The sequence below is a fragment of the Rhipicephalus microplus genome, chromosome 1 (genome assembly GCF_043290135.1).
Source record: "Rhipicephalus microplus isolate Deutch F79 chromosome 1, USDA_Rmic, whole genome shotgun sequence".
Taxonomy (NCBI): Eukaryota; Metazoa; Arthropoda; class Arachnida; order Ixodida; family Ixodidae; genus Rhipicephalus; species Rhipicephalus microplus.
The window spans coordinates 149,553,443-149,568,327 of NC_134700.1; positions in this window are offsets into that span (position 1 = coordinate 149,553,443).

Below are 14,885 nucleotides of genomic sequence, written 5' to 3' on the forward strand. Positions count from 1 at the left end.
TATATATATATATATAAGGGAAAGAAGTGTATACCTAAGGGCTCGGTTTTCCGTGTTTTAACACAATATTAATGAGATCTAACAGACAGTGATGCCAAGGAATGTACAGGGGAATATATATATATATATATATATATATATAAATATATAAATATATATATATATATATATATATAGCACAGAATAAATGATGCTTGTTTCTGGCGTTCTTTGAGACAAACAATAGCACCGTTAATAAATGATTTCGAACAAGAATGAAAAAGTTGCCCAATAGTAGTTAAGTAGTGCCTATTTATGGTAGAAACATGTAAGTACACATGACTTCTAGTAACTTACAACACGTAGAACTCAGCGCATGGTTCTGAAATTTTGCGACGTTGCAAAGATCGATTTGAAAAAAGGTTCTCTTAAATTTGCTCGATGTTTTTAGCGGAAAGAAACAAACGTGCGACGGTTAGTGAAGAAACATTCCCCAAAATAAAAAAAATAAAAGAAGATATCTGAAGTAGGTATCTGCCCGTCTTTAAAACTACTCTCTCTGAAAGTGTCTTTTCCAGTGCTCATTTGTAGGCTTGAAAGTTAAAACAGACAGACAGACAGACAGACAGACAGACAGACAGACAGACAGACAGACAGACAGGCAGACAGACAGACAGACAGACAGACAGACAGACAGACAGACAGACAGACCAAAGTTTTGCGCCGAAGGTCCCCAAGAAAGACTATCGTCTTTAAAAATGGCAACATATCCACGGGGTGAATGATGGAGAGTGTGGCGAAGCTGGGTCCGCACGCCACTGCCACGCCGCTTCGGCCTCCCGTTCTCGTACGCCAGGATCTTGTGGGCGGCACACTGCAGCTTCACGGCACGTTCCTGGCGCGCGCGCTCATATATTGGGGTACCGCCTTCGATCGCGAGCTGCCACCGCCATGTACGCACGCCACTCTGCACCCTTGCCCATCGGCCGACCTTCTCAATGCGCGCGTGCGCGTGAGAACGGCTTTTATTTTGGTACACCATGCCCTCTAGCCTACGGCACCACCGGTGAACACGTGATCGCAATTGTCTTCGTGTGACGTGAATCCTATTTTCTTGCGCGCTCACACATCAAGATTCCATCTTAGAGCGCAAGCCGCCGCCGCCACCTTGAGCGTATCATACATTTTGTCGGCAAACTCTGAATCTTCCGCTGGCTGCGTCCATCCGTCGTCTGTCTGTCTGTTTGGCGCACGGACGGACGGAGGGACTGACGCATTGACGAACGCACGCATGGACGCATGGGCAGATGCAGGGATGAACGCACTGAAGGACGCACAAGAGGACAGACAGACGGATAGACGGACGCAAGCATAAACGGATGGACGCACGGATGAACACATGGATGCACAGACGGACGCAGAGACGGCTGGACGCAGGGACGGATGCATGGATGGACGCACGATTGGACGCACCAATGCACGGAGGTACGGATAGACGCACGGATAGACGGAAGCAAGAAGGATCGGATGGATGGTAGCGGGGATGGACTGAAGGACGCTTCGTCCCACTTATCATCATTCACTCCATGGATGTGCTGTGATTTTTATTATTCATCATACTACAAGTAACGTCATCTAGTATCATACTATTTGCATGTTTCAGCGTATATGCATTTTGTTATTTGTTCAAGTACCGCCCTGTACGGGTGGTTCAAGAACTAACGAGAGGTCGCTACATACGATTACGACGGGATGCTAGCCCACGCCTTAAAGAGCTTCGCTCCTAAACATGAAATGAAAGGAACCCTCATGTGATGTGAACCAGCAGCGGTGCGCATGGCGTTGACTCGTTGAAAACGGGCGTCGACGTGGGTGCTGGAAGAACGCTTTAAGCGAAACTCGGTGTAGCGTTTACTCGAGTAAACATTTGTTTGAAACGCAAAAGTGCGGGAGGCGGGTTGGGTGTCGTGTAAGTTTTATCGCAGATAAACGAGTCGAAAGAGTAGACAGATTTAGTCACGCGTCCGCAGCAGCAGTGTGGACGGAGCCTTAAAGCGATTCGAAATGGCAGGCCGCGTACATGTGCCTGCTGCGGATGCGCAACTAAATCTGTCTACGCGCGGTCAAGCGTTGCGGTTGGAGGAGTGGGTGAAGCGAGAGAGAAGTGTGTTGCGATCAGGCGGAGGAGTCGGCAGCTGCTGCAGGTTGAGGAAGAGAGTGACGTCAAAGCGCAGCTGCGACTTGACCTATTCTGCACCACTCCAGCACTTGCTGTGAGGGGGCTGTGCGGACTCACGGGACAGAGTTACACAGGCTAGTCAAAAAGCTGCTTCGCATCTAAAAATATTAATCTAGTCCTAATATTAAGGGAGCACACAATCATGGGGAAGCACGCGATTTAAATTTAATAAGTCATGGCCTGGGTGGGATACGCAGACATTCCTCTATTGCGAGGACATCGCATACCCTTTGTAGCCCGCCCGTGATTCGGCGAGCAATCTTTATGTACTGAAATCTGCAGTGTTGCGACCTTCTATCACGCAGAAAAAAACTTCCTGAAAAATTAGACTACTTAATTCTTTATTCGTTTCAGCGAGGAAAGTTATGCTTGCCACTTATGATAATTTAGCATAGACCACCCTGGTGTTTCATTTTAGGAGCAAAGATTAGCTATTTTGCCCCAATAGCCTTTTTCGCTAAATTTATGCTGACATATACGTGATGACCTGCTTTCCAGCATCATTGTACTGTGAGTGTCATACTAAATTAAAGAAAGAGCAAGCACCACATGTTTTGTAGGACAGCTGCCACACGATGGAAATGTTGTCAGTAAACAGCTTTGAAGTACTTGTGTGAAATTATCGTGAACAGATTCAAGGAAAGCATGGTGCATTGCCAGTCATCTTTGGCTAGGCAGGTAGCTGGCGGACGCGTGCTTACGGTAAACGTTACAGCCCTTGGTGCCTTAGCCAAATACCTAACCAGAACACTCATGACTATGCATCACTGCCAAATCTTTTACAAAAAGGTCAGTTTTTTGTCACTGAGTGTAGCAGTAATAGTATTAGTATCAACCCAAGTTTCTTACAAAATAAATATAGGCAATCTTCTTCAAACAATATGGGGGGTGGAGGAGGGCAGACTATAGTTCCCGAAACCTGAACGGTTGCATGAGCCCGAATAACCAGCTGCCGCTACTCGCCTCATAGAAAGCTGAGGCTACAAGCCGCCCAGAGGGACAGGGCAGGGTTAGGAACGATATTAATCGCTGGATAACACCAATGCTTGCTGGTAGAGTGACTTAAGGTAGCGTGCTCGTTACGCAAACAGCATGTGCTGTCAGAGTGCGTGGGTAGCAAGCGTTTGTTCGTAGGCCTCCTCAACCAGCAGCCTGTTGTTAAACTATCGTGGAGTGAAAATATAGCAGGAGAACTTCGTAAAGCGCTTTTTACACAGAAATAAAAACATACAAAAAAATTTTTAAGTACGCTCAGGCGCGAGCTTCTCGCAGCAAAAAAAGTTAACATTCTATATTTTTTATTGAACAACTAAGCTTTGATAAATATACCCACAACGTTGTAGTAATACCTTCGGCCCAATTCTATGCCGCTATTCACTGCTGACGGCTTGCCAGTCACGTTAAGGTAGCGGGTGGTCGCTCTAGCTACTGCAAAATGATAAATAAAAGCACAAATTCGTGGGTATCTCAATGGAAAGGGTGACCTCCAGGTTACTGTTATCCCCATAATTAGAACACAATTTTCGTACTACTACAAGCACATTTTAGAAAAATGTAAGCACGGCAGTAAAATTAGGCTGTCCTGAAAGCAGTCTTTAAGTAGACTGTACAGCTTAGCTCACGCCGATTTTGCAAATTTCGGCGAAGGGTGGAACTGTGGCAAACACCATAAGCTACTCATGGTGTGTGTGAAATCAGCAAGCGCTCGCATGGGCGGCAAGTCTTGGAGTCTAGCGTCTAGAGAAGTGGAAATTCCTTGCCGAAAGTGAAGCCAGACCTGCGCCATTTTAAGGTCTGCACGATAAGCTCACAGCGAGGATAATGCGTACACACTTACACACCCTAAAAGCATAATGTTGAATTTCAATGGCACAGTTCCACCCTTCGCCAAAATTTGCAAAATCGGTGTGAGCGAAGCTGTGTAGTCTACTTGAAGGCTGCTTCCAGAACAGCCTAATTCTACTGTTGTGCTTATTTTTTTCTCAAGAGTGCTTGTAGTAGTATGGTAATTGTGTGCTAATTATCGGGTAATTGTTATCTGGAGGTCACCCTTTCCAGATGGCGAATGGAGCGCGCAGATCCGAGCGGCATTTCTCTCGCCAAATCTGAAATTGGAACGCGCTCGTCTTGACGGGAGTTGTTGGTGAGTGGAAATCTAGCGAGGGAGCACGAGAGGGTGCGAGGGAGTGCAAAGCGTTTTACGGACATGCATGGATGAATGAATGAAAGGTGGGTACACAGAACACGTCTCTCTAACTTGCAGTAAAATCCACCGATTTCGGTGGAGCAAGAATTCTTGCTCCACGGAGCTATTCCGTGACCTGCGGTTAAACCCAATATGCCATTGCAACAAACAATTCACGCTCCCAATAAACCATTGGAATGTGATTGCTCCGCTCAGAGCAGAAAAACTTGATCTAGATGTGCCATTGGAATTCAACATAGGAATGACCATCATTGAGGTAAGATACAACTCGACGTGTACTACCATGTGGCTCTCTCTCTTTTAGGTACTGAACAGCTTTATTCATGATCGCATTAGCAGTATTAATCCTGATAAAATATTTCAGTCAGAAACATCCAACTCTTATTTTATAATGGACAAAGCGTTTCCACCAGCAGAGCAAGGACATTTCATATCAATTCGCGAGTTACTCGTCAAGGTCTTCAGAGAGAAAGGCTGGCTTCTAACTAGCTGCGGGGAAGTTGAGGGAGCTTGCACACGAACCCTTTAATCATCGTTTCCACGTAAAACGCAATTATAAATGGAAACTTGGTACGTTCATGCAAGAGCGGGGGTAAGCGAAGGGCTGCCCTGGCACAAAAGCGCGTGCGGTCGTCTCACCTGATAGCCCTGCTGCTGTGACGTCCATAGCGGCTGCTGCTGTGCAGTGCCGAGAGGCTGCTGTGGCGGCGTCACTAGCGGCTGCTGCTGTGGTGTCGCCAGTTGCTGCTGCATGGTTCACCTTGAAAGAGTTGGAGAACGCCTCGAAAACTGCCTTAACAGGAGTACCGGAAACCTTTGTCCGACCAGAAGCTGCGGTGTTGACCGAGAAGCGCTTGGAGCTTCAAGTGGGAGCTGCTGTTAGGACTGAAGGTAGTGGTCCAGGAGCTCTGGAAAAAAGAAAAGGCAAGCAGATGGGCTCTCGCAGAGGGTGATAGAAAAGGTGCGTCGTTCTCAGAGCGGTTCGCGGGTGAGAATGGCGACAGCCAGTGATACGCGAGTGCGTGCTACAGTCGCGAGCTAAGGCAAGACACACGCTCGAGCAGCACTAATTCCTGCTCATGATGGTAATGATGATGATGCCCCCGCCGCAAAATTGCTGGCACCCACATCCAAGGATTTGCTTAGAAGGTACTCAATTCATAAGTTACAGACTTGAAATACCACACGACAGGTGAACATTAAAAATAAAAGTAAAACATATACAGGATGAACCAACTGCAAATTTTGTAAAGTAGTCCATCTGAAAAAATCAGACAAGTGATTAAAATAAATAAAACAATTCAAATCATGCCACTGCTAGGAGTTTATAAAAATGCATGCTCACCTTTCTTTCATATTGATCAGTATAACAGGAAAATTAAGAATTCTTCAGTCACAGCAGCTGTAGTGTACACTCACGTTAAAAGACCAGGAATATAACAGGAAAAGTTCGTGCTAAGTGTATTGGTATTTTGCTGATGGGTCACTATTCACCATGAGTGCACACGCCTTGACACCAATTTCATTCCGATGACTAACGTTGATGACCATAATCTATTCCTCAAGATATCTGAAGTAAACCACGAAAGGAGTGTGTAATATCACAAAACTGTCTGACCATGGCGCTGTTTTAGAAACAGCACGACGGTCAGACAGTCTGTCGGCTTTCAAGACACGCCTTTTAAATTTTAGACTGTCCTCTCCCAGTTCTTTTTGTAAAGTGTAATGTTGCATCGTAACCATGGAGTGCATGACTTCTTCCTTCAGCGCGTCGTTGCTCTATACGCATTTGTCCTATTCTATGCCTTTTCAGTAGAAGTGCAACTTTGTCAACGCCTTAACGCACTGCCAGGTGGCGATTTTAGCCAAAGCGCCAGCCAGGCTCACAGCATTCATCCATAGCAACAATAGTTTTGCAATGTATAGAGGAACGCTTACGCTCGCCACACAAACAATAGTAGCTGACCAAGACAGAACGCGCATTGCGCTTCCCTGTTTTCGGACAGTCACCGCGCGTTGTAGAACTGTAACATGCCGCGACTAGGCGACCTCAGCCCAAGTTTGGCGAACAATCAGTGGCGCTCTTCTGGCTGTCACACCAATTTCTTTGGTTCCAGCCTCACCGTTAACTAGTGGTTACTCACTAATTACGAACGTTAGTAGTCGGGATGAAGATTTTTAGGCGTCAGTGCGAATGAATGTACGAAGAACGCTGCTAAAACTTAGCCGTGTACCATCAACATACATTGTGTAAGTACTCCTCTATCAATGTAATGTAAGCACTCAAGTATATTTGTGTAAGGAGACGTTTTACTTTCGTGTTACACCGATTCTTAGGACGGAGAGATCAACCATTTTTTGTATCACTTTCGTTTTGAATGACTTACTTTCATCTTCAACTTAATTCCGGACACTTGTTCTTTACATAACTGATTCGCAGCGAACTCCACAATGTGCGAGTGTGTGCCAATAACTAAAGACATTGCTTGTTCTAGTAATGGGTCTATGAGCCACACCTTTGCCGGCACGAGCCGCCATGTGCTACCACCATGGCGCACACATTTCATTAGAGAGCGCCGCGACGAAGCTTCTCATCCGGAAGTGTATTATTTAAAAATTGGCAGGTCCCACGTACAGTGGGAATCAATGATATGTGAAGCACGAATGAGAAAGATTGATATGTCACTTTAAAATTAGCACGTTACGAGATGGGCGTTGATAATGCCGTACATGACTTCCGTGTCATGATTATCATGTTTAGATGTGTCGTTTACCTTCGTCATCTATTCACGTCACGTGATACCAAATTTAGTATATAGCTAGCAAAACGGCAGCGAGCACGCTATGAGCGTGGTATAATGTCATGTTTCTACATGACACACTTGTCAGGATTATCATGTTTGCACCAGCCATATGTTTCGTCATTCATTGATGTCATGCCATTGATGTCACGTAACACCAAACTTGGTATATGTTGAGCTAGTAAAACGGCCGCGAGCACATTTTGAAGGACCCACTATACTTCAATGTAGCGCAGACGCGCGCGCACGCTGCGCACAGAGACGCTAGGTTATCAAAACGCGAGTACTCTATAGTCTGACGCCAGGCGCGACCAGCATTCGTTGGCGTGGCCGGACGACAACCGGTGCGATATGCGACACGCCGCGTTTCGCGTCGATGTGTTACCCAGACAGCACTGTGTCCCCCTCTTTTCATGACGGAGGGATGCCGGACACGCCGAAACGCGCATGCGTCAAAGCAATGCAGCGCAACGCGCCCCTGCTAGTGTACGGCAGGACCAGCGCCTGGCGTGGCAACCTCGGTGTGACGCGACGAAATGAACGCCGGCGAGCACGCGCATCGCGTCACGTTGAAATGTATTGGCACCTTGACTGTGACATGTAGTCATGTTCTCACATGACATGCATCGAATGATTATTATGTTTTCACCGGTCACATAACTTCGTCATTCATTGGCGTCACGTAATACCAATGTGAAGCTATTAAAACGGCCGCGAGCGCATGACCAGTGTGGCATGGCATGTAGTCATGATGTTACATAACACGCATGTCGTGATTATCATGTTTGGGTGTGTTATTCACCTATCTCGCCCGTTTGCGCCACGTATTACCAAGTTTGGTACAAGTCAAGCTAGCGAAACAGCCGCGAGCGCATCATGAGCGTGGCATGTACTCATGTCGTTACACAACACGCATATTATAATTTTCATGTTAGGGTCTGTCGCTTGTGTTTGCCGTGCAATCATGCCATACCATACCACTTTTGCAACATGCCATGTGAACGAAACCACCACAAGAGCGGCAGGACGATGTAATGTAAATCATGACATTCATGACATACATCATGATTTTCATGTTATGACTAGTCAAATATGTTCTTCATACAGCCATGTTATTCGATACCAAGCTTGGTATAGGTACCATTATCAAAACGGCCAGGAGATAAAAGTCGTAGGCGGCTAGATAGATGGATAGATACGCTCAAAGTCACCGAAGTTCGTTAAGAAATGCATCGCATTTAAAAAGCAAGGCACCGTCCTATTCATGGCCTATCCCCCTAGTTGGATTGCGCCAAGTTGTTGAGGAATCAACCAACCAACCATCCGGAAGTCGCCTCCAGTCGCACCTTCACGCAGGCAGCGCTCTGGAGCACCCTAACATACATATGAGGAAATACGCCAGAGAAGAGCCAGGCGTCCTACCCCGCCCTCCTCTGTAGCACCACAGCCTGCTCTAGGTTCGGTACTCTCAACAAAACAGCGGCCACCCCAAACTGCACAACCGGCACCTTCCTCAAGTACAGACCAGCGACTCGAACCACGGTGTGTCATGCTTTCCTTCAAGTCGTTGCGGTAGCGGACGATGAGCCACGCGTATTCAGGCAACTGCGTGCTTGTGGACTTTGAATCAAACTTCAGGGACACAAAGTACATTCACTTTATTTGGCTCTCCACGAAGCGCATTGTCATTTAATTTAAATCAGCAGGTGCTTCTTAGTTAACTCGAGCTCTAACGGTAAAAATATATTGGTAAAGCCAAAAACGCCCAATAAGCTCATTCAATCTTCAATATGCAGGTGCAGGTTAAAAAATCCCAGGTTGTCCAAAATTTCTGCAGCCCCCCACTATGCTTCTCTCGTAGTTATATCATGGCTTTTGGGGCGTTCGCATGCACTTAAGAATGTCAGGTGACAGCGTCCTCTTTTGTGGATGATATATGAAAATAACGTAATTTTTCTTATGGTGTTCTGCGCTGGTGCTATGCGATTTTACAATCGCTCTCGAGTCTCAAGAACCCGTGATTATGCGTTAAAGCTAAATTTCCACTGATTTACAGCGTGCAATGTTTTTTCGATTATTGAACTCAGACAAGGCTTGAGTGGTCGCAGTAGTTGCCGTATTAGTAGCAGTGGTAGTTAAAGCACTCCGGAATGCTGCCCTTCCAAGTGCAACGGCCGAAAGCACAGCGGTCAACCTGTCAATGCGATTGGTGGACAATGATTGACGACACTCGCTCAAAGGAAGCATTATGCATATATTTCTCTGCGTGTCGAAAATGACTACTTTCCACTTTGAACTGCGTTTCTCACACTTTCGTATAACGTCCTGCCGACTCATACGGGAAGCGTTTTTTTTCTGCCAGATTGCTTTCTGATTCTTTTTTTAAAGCATATTACCGCAAGTCATGGGCGGGGCTTCCATTCATCCTCATAATATCAAACCGTGCGCTTCCTGTGCTCGTTAAATGCACCGATAAAATGCGAATATTGTGAGGCAACGTTCTGGCTGCAAGACACTTCTTTTACTTGCTGGGCCTCTGCCCCACAACACAGGTCAGACTGATGATGATGAGTATGCACATATGATAAGATTACGCGTATCAATAATGCTCACACTTATTTTCCCCCCACGCGAGAGCGGCCAGTCCGGACGCGTCTTAGACAGAAGCGGAACGTCGAACGAGTGGCTTCAGACGCGATACGTGGACAATCTCCGAACCACGACAGCGACGATCCGAAGAAGGGTCGGTGGGAGTGACACGATAGTTCACTGGGGACGTTTGTTCATTCATTATATAGAGTCCGATGAAGCGTGACTGAAACTTGTCACACAATCCTGGAGTACGAATGGGCGTCTAAAGCAACACTTCATCCCCCGGACTGAAGGAGACGTCACGATGAGAGTTGTCGTAGCGTTGCTTGCGATGTTGCTGATTGGCTTCTGTATTAAGGCGAGCCCATTGCCGACATTCTTCGAGCCTTGTGATGAACTGCTCTGATACGGTTCTCGAAGCGTCGGTTGGCACATTTTGGAAAGAGACGTCGATGGTGAATGTCGGTGAGCGGCCGTACACGAGGTAGAAAGGCGAGTAGTCAGTAGTTCTTTGAACAGCAGTGTTATGGCAAACGTCACAAAAGGCAAAATCGTATCCCAGTTGTCGTGGTTTGGTGTGGTGTACATCGACAGCATGTCTGTTAGTGTCCGATGAAATCTCTCTGTCAGCCCATTAGTTTGAGGGTGGTAGGCTAACGTCGTCTCATGTACTGTGCCACAGGTTGTGAGCAGGGTTTCGATTATGGTAGAAAGGAACATTTTGCCACGATCACTCAAGAGGACGCGAGGTGCACCGTGACACAATACAATAGCGTTGAGAAAGAAGTCTGTGACGTCTGAAGCAGCACTTGTGCGTAGTGCAGCAGTCTCTGCGTACCGTGTCAGGTGGTCGACAGCAGTCACAATCCAACGATTACCTGCTGGCGTCATGGGGAGAAATCCGAGCAGGTCTATGCCAACGATAGCAAAAGGAGTCTCAGGACACGGCATAGGTTGCAGAAGGCCAGCAGGAGACGAAGTTGGTCGCTTCCACCATTGACACAGATGGCAAGATGCAACATACTTGGCCACAAAGGTAGAGATCCCCGGCCAGAAGAAACGGTTTCTGATGCGGTTTTGTGTTTTGTGAAATTCCAAGTGGCCTGCACAAGGGTCGTCGTGAAAGGCTTCGAAGACTTGATGACGTAGAGAACGCGGAAGTACTGGAACCCAGCGGTGTCCATCAGTAGTGTAAACGTAACGATGGAGCACATTGTTATCGAGCCTAAATTGCCGTAGTTGTCGGCGTGACCTAGCATTAGGAGTCGGTGATATACCATTTAGGCATTGAATAATGCGATTGCAATATGGATCATCACGCTGGCGTGTGGCGAACTCGATGTAGCAATTCGAAACCGGCGTGTCGATAACCGCAAGGTGTGATAATGTGAGGGGTGACGCAGTGCCTTGCCCACCAGACGAGCAATCAGCTGATGTACTTGATGATGACAGTGGAAAGGGGCAGCAGGAGAGAGCATCTGCATCTTGGTGTCTTTTGCCAGACTTATAGATGACGTCAAAATTGTACCCAACGGCTGAGGCGACCAGACAAGTTTCTCAGAGTCGATAGCCAACACAAGGCGTGGTGGTCTGTAATAACTGTGAAGTGGCGTCCGTAAAGATACGCTCGAAATTTTGTATGGCCCAAACGATAGTGAGCCACTCCTGCTCAGTTATGGGGTAGTTATGTTCAGCAGCGGTAAGAGCACAACTAGCATACGCTATAGCTCTTTCTCGTGAAGTGGTATGCAGCTGTAAAAGAACTGCAACAATTCCATGGCCGCTCGCGTCGGTGTGCAGACATGTAGGTGCGTTCTCGTCGAAATGGCACAGAACAGGGTCGGATGTTAAATCATTCTTGAGGGCTTGAAAGGCACGCTCGCAGTCGTCGTTCCAAGCGAAAGTTGATCCGAATGTCAATAGCTTGTGCAGTGGTGACGCGATAGCAGCAAAATGACTGATGAAGCGGCGGATGTAGGATGCCAGACCCAGGAAACTTCGTAGGTGTTTCTGATTTTCCGGCCGAGGGAAGCGTATCACGGCAGCAAGCTTGTCAGAATCTGGACGAACGCCATCTTTGCTGACAAGGTGGGCCAACACCTTGATGTTCTTGTTGACCAAATGGCATTTTTTGTGTTTAGCAGAAGTCCAGCACTAGAAATACACGTCAAAACTTCGTCCAAACGATCAAGGTGCTGACGAAAAGAAGAGGAGAAAATGACGATGTCATCTGAATAACACAGACATGTTTTCCATTTTAGGCCGCGTTGAACTGTGTCCACCATGCGTTCAAACGTGGCGGGAGCGTTACATAAACCGAATGGCATGACGTTGAATTCGTACAGCCCGCCTGGTGTTGCAAAAGCAGTTTTTTTGTCCGCTTCGTGCATAGGTATTTGCCAATAACCAGACCGTAAATCAAGCTGAGAAAAATTCAGCGCCTTGCAGAGAGTCAAGTGCGTCGTCGACTCATGGCATAGGGTAGACGTCTTTGCGCGTGATCTTATTAAGTGCTCAATAAACGACGCAGAATCGCACCGAATCATCCTTCTTTCGTACTAGCACTACAGGTGATGACCACGAGCTGGACGAAGGCCAGATAACATCTCGTTTGAGCATATCAGCAACGTTGTCCTCGATGATTTTCCGCTCTGCGGACAACACTCGATATGGGCGGCGGTGTACGCTTTTATTGCCTTCCGTTTCAATTCGATGCATGGCGGCAGAAGTGCGACCTAGAAGCTTGGAATATACATCAAATGAAGCGCTGTGTTTTTAAGCATACCAAAAGGTTCTTGTTTTTGCGCTGACGTGAGATCGGTATTTATTGTGGCTGTTGAAGCAGCCGTTGTAGCATGGTCATCAGTACTCGTAGAAAAATATGGCGAGTCTGCGTGATGGGGCACCAGAGAAAGTGGTTCGGTATCTGTGAAGCAAACCACACTGGTGCCCTGGGGCAGTGCAACAGGCAATGAAGTGGGGTTAACTGCCGTAACTAATGCTCTGCGATCACGAAAGCGCACCAGGCTAGGAGCGGTGGTAAGTCCACCAGAGATGTAGCGTCTACACGGTTCTAGGAACAAATCACCAGTACTGATCTTATCTGATGTCAGGGTCAGAATATGCTCATTACCTGGAGGAATAAAACATTCATTAGCGGTGACGAAGCGCTGGCTATGAGCATCGTTATCAGACGAAAGCGCAGTATCTGACATGCGAATGACGCTCTGACGCCAGGATATCATGGCTGAAGCTGAGGAGAGAAAGTTCCATCCTAAAAGGAGCGCATTGGTACACGATGACAGAACGAGGAACTGTATGTGGTGTGGTATGCCCTCAACAAAAAACTCGTGCTGTGCAAACACCAGAAGGCTGAATGAAAACCGCATTAGCACAGCGAAGGAAAGGGCCATCATACGGTGTCTTCACTTTGCGCAAACGGGAACACAAGTCCACACTAATAACTGAGAGCGATGCACCTGTGTCCACCAAGGCTTCAGTCCATATACCCTCAACACACACTGAAAGTACGTTTGAGGGGCGTCCTGGAGGAGCTAGATGCAGTCCGCCAAATGCAGCTTTCCCTCATAAGCTGCACTGTTTAGTTTTCCGGCCGACGATCAGACGCCGTGGCAGCCGGACGAAGTGGTGACAAGGAACGGCGCATAGGCGACGAGGAACGACGGCGCGCGGAGCGGAAGGTACTGGCTGCATCGAAGTGCTGTGGAGAGGGTGAGTGGCGTTGGTACAGTTGGTATGGGTGGCGATGTTGTGGAGCAGGGGCAAACTCATCCCTCTCGAAGTTATCATAGCCACGCCTTTCATCTCGTTGACGTCGACGACAGAACCATGAGATGTGGCCGCGTATTCCGCAATAATAGCAAATTGGTCAAGATGGACACCAGGCTTGAAAAGAAGGAGGCGTTGCCCTTAGGGCGAGGACATTCAGTGAAGGCTGCATAGTTGACCCATACTGCGGTGATTGCTGAGGAGGTGACGCTGCAACCACCTGAGCATACATCGGCTTTGGAGTGCTATGCGAGCTCTGGACTTGCTCACACGTCATGGACGCTAGTGCCTTCCTGACGATGTTGCGGAGGCTGCCTGCAGAAGGCGTCGTGCGGAGCTCATTAGATGACGAGGTGGCCTGGAGTTGCAGCTCCTCGCGGATCATGGACCGTATCAACGCTCGGAGCTCACCGTTATGCGTTGGCCTGATATCTGCTGTTTCAAGTTGCAAACGTTTAAGTTGAAGGTCGTCGAGTCGCTGACACGCCCTGATGATATCGGCGACTGTGGTCGGGTTCTTTGCCGCCAGAGCGTTAAATGCGACGGCGGCTATGCCCTTGAGCAAGTGGCGAACGCGGTCATGCTCCGCCATCGAGCTGTTGACGCGACGGCATAGGGCGAGGACATCTTCAATGTACGAGGTATAAGCCACGCCGGAGTGCTGAACACGTTCAGCAAGCTTCCGTTTGGATATGTCTGCAAGTACAGAAGGGTTCGCAAATATCTCACCGAGCGGCTGCTTAAAGGTAGGCCAGTCTGGGAAATCCAGCTGATGGTTGAGAAACCATGTCTTAGCGGCACCCGTCAGATAGAACGGTACGTGGGACAGCTTCACAGAATCATGCCAATAGTTAAGCGCACTCACACGGTCGTACTCATCCAACCAGTCTTCAACGTTTTCACCGTGAAGGCCAGCGAACATCGGGGGATCATTTTGAGGGGCGGTGACAGTCCAAGAAGGCATGCCCAGGGGCGCAGGCGGGGTGGATGGAGCCGTGTTGTTGTGCTCTTCTTGCGACATGACCGTAGGCTGACTGCGCAGACGGCGACCTGACCGCAGCTCCAGGTATGGTTTGTAGTCGAAGATAACGAAAAAGCGTTGCAGGGAGAGGACCCCCTGTCAGAAAAATTGCCATTGTGGATACTGGAAATAATGGTGGGCGTAGTGGAAATAATAGTGGGAATAGTGGAAATTATGATGGATATGGCGGGATGTAGTGGAATATATGGTGGATATGCCGTGACATACTGGGTGGTATCGTGTACAGATGATGGGTAA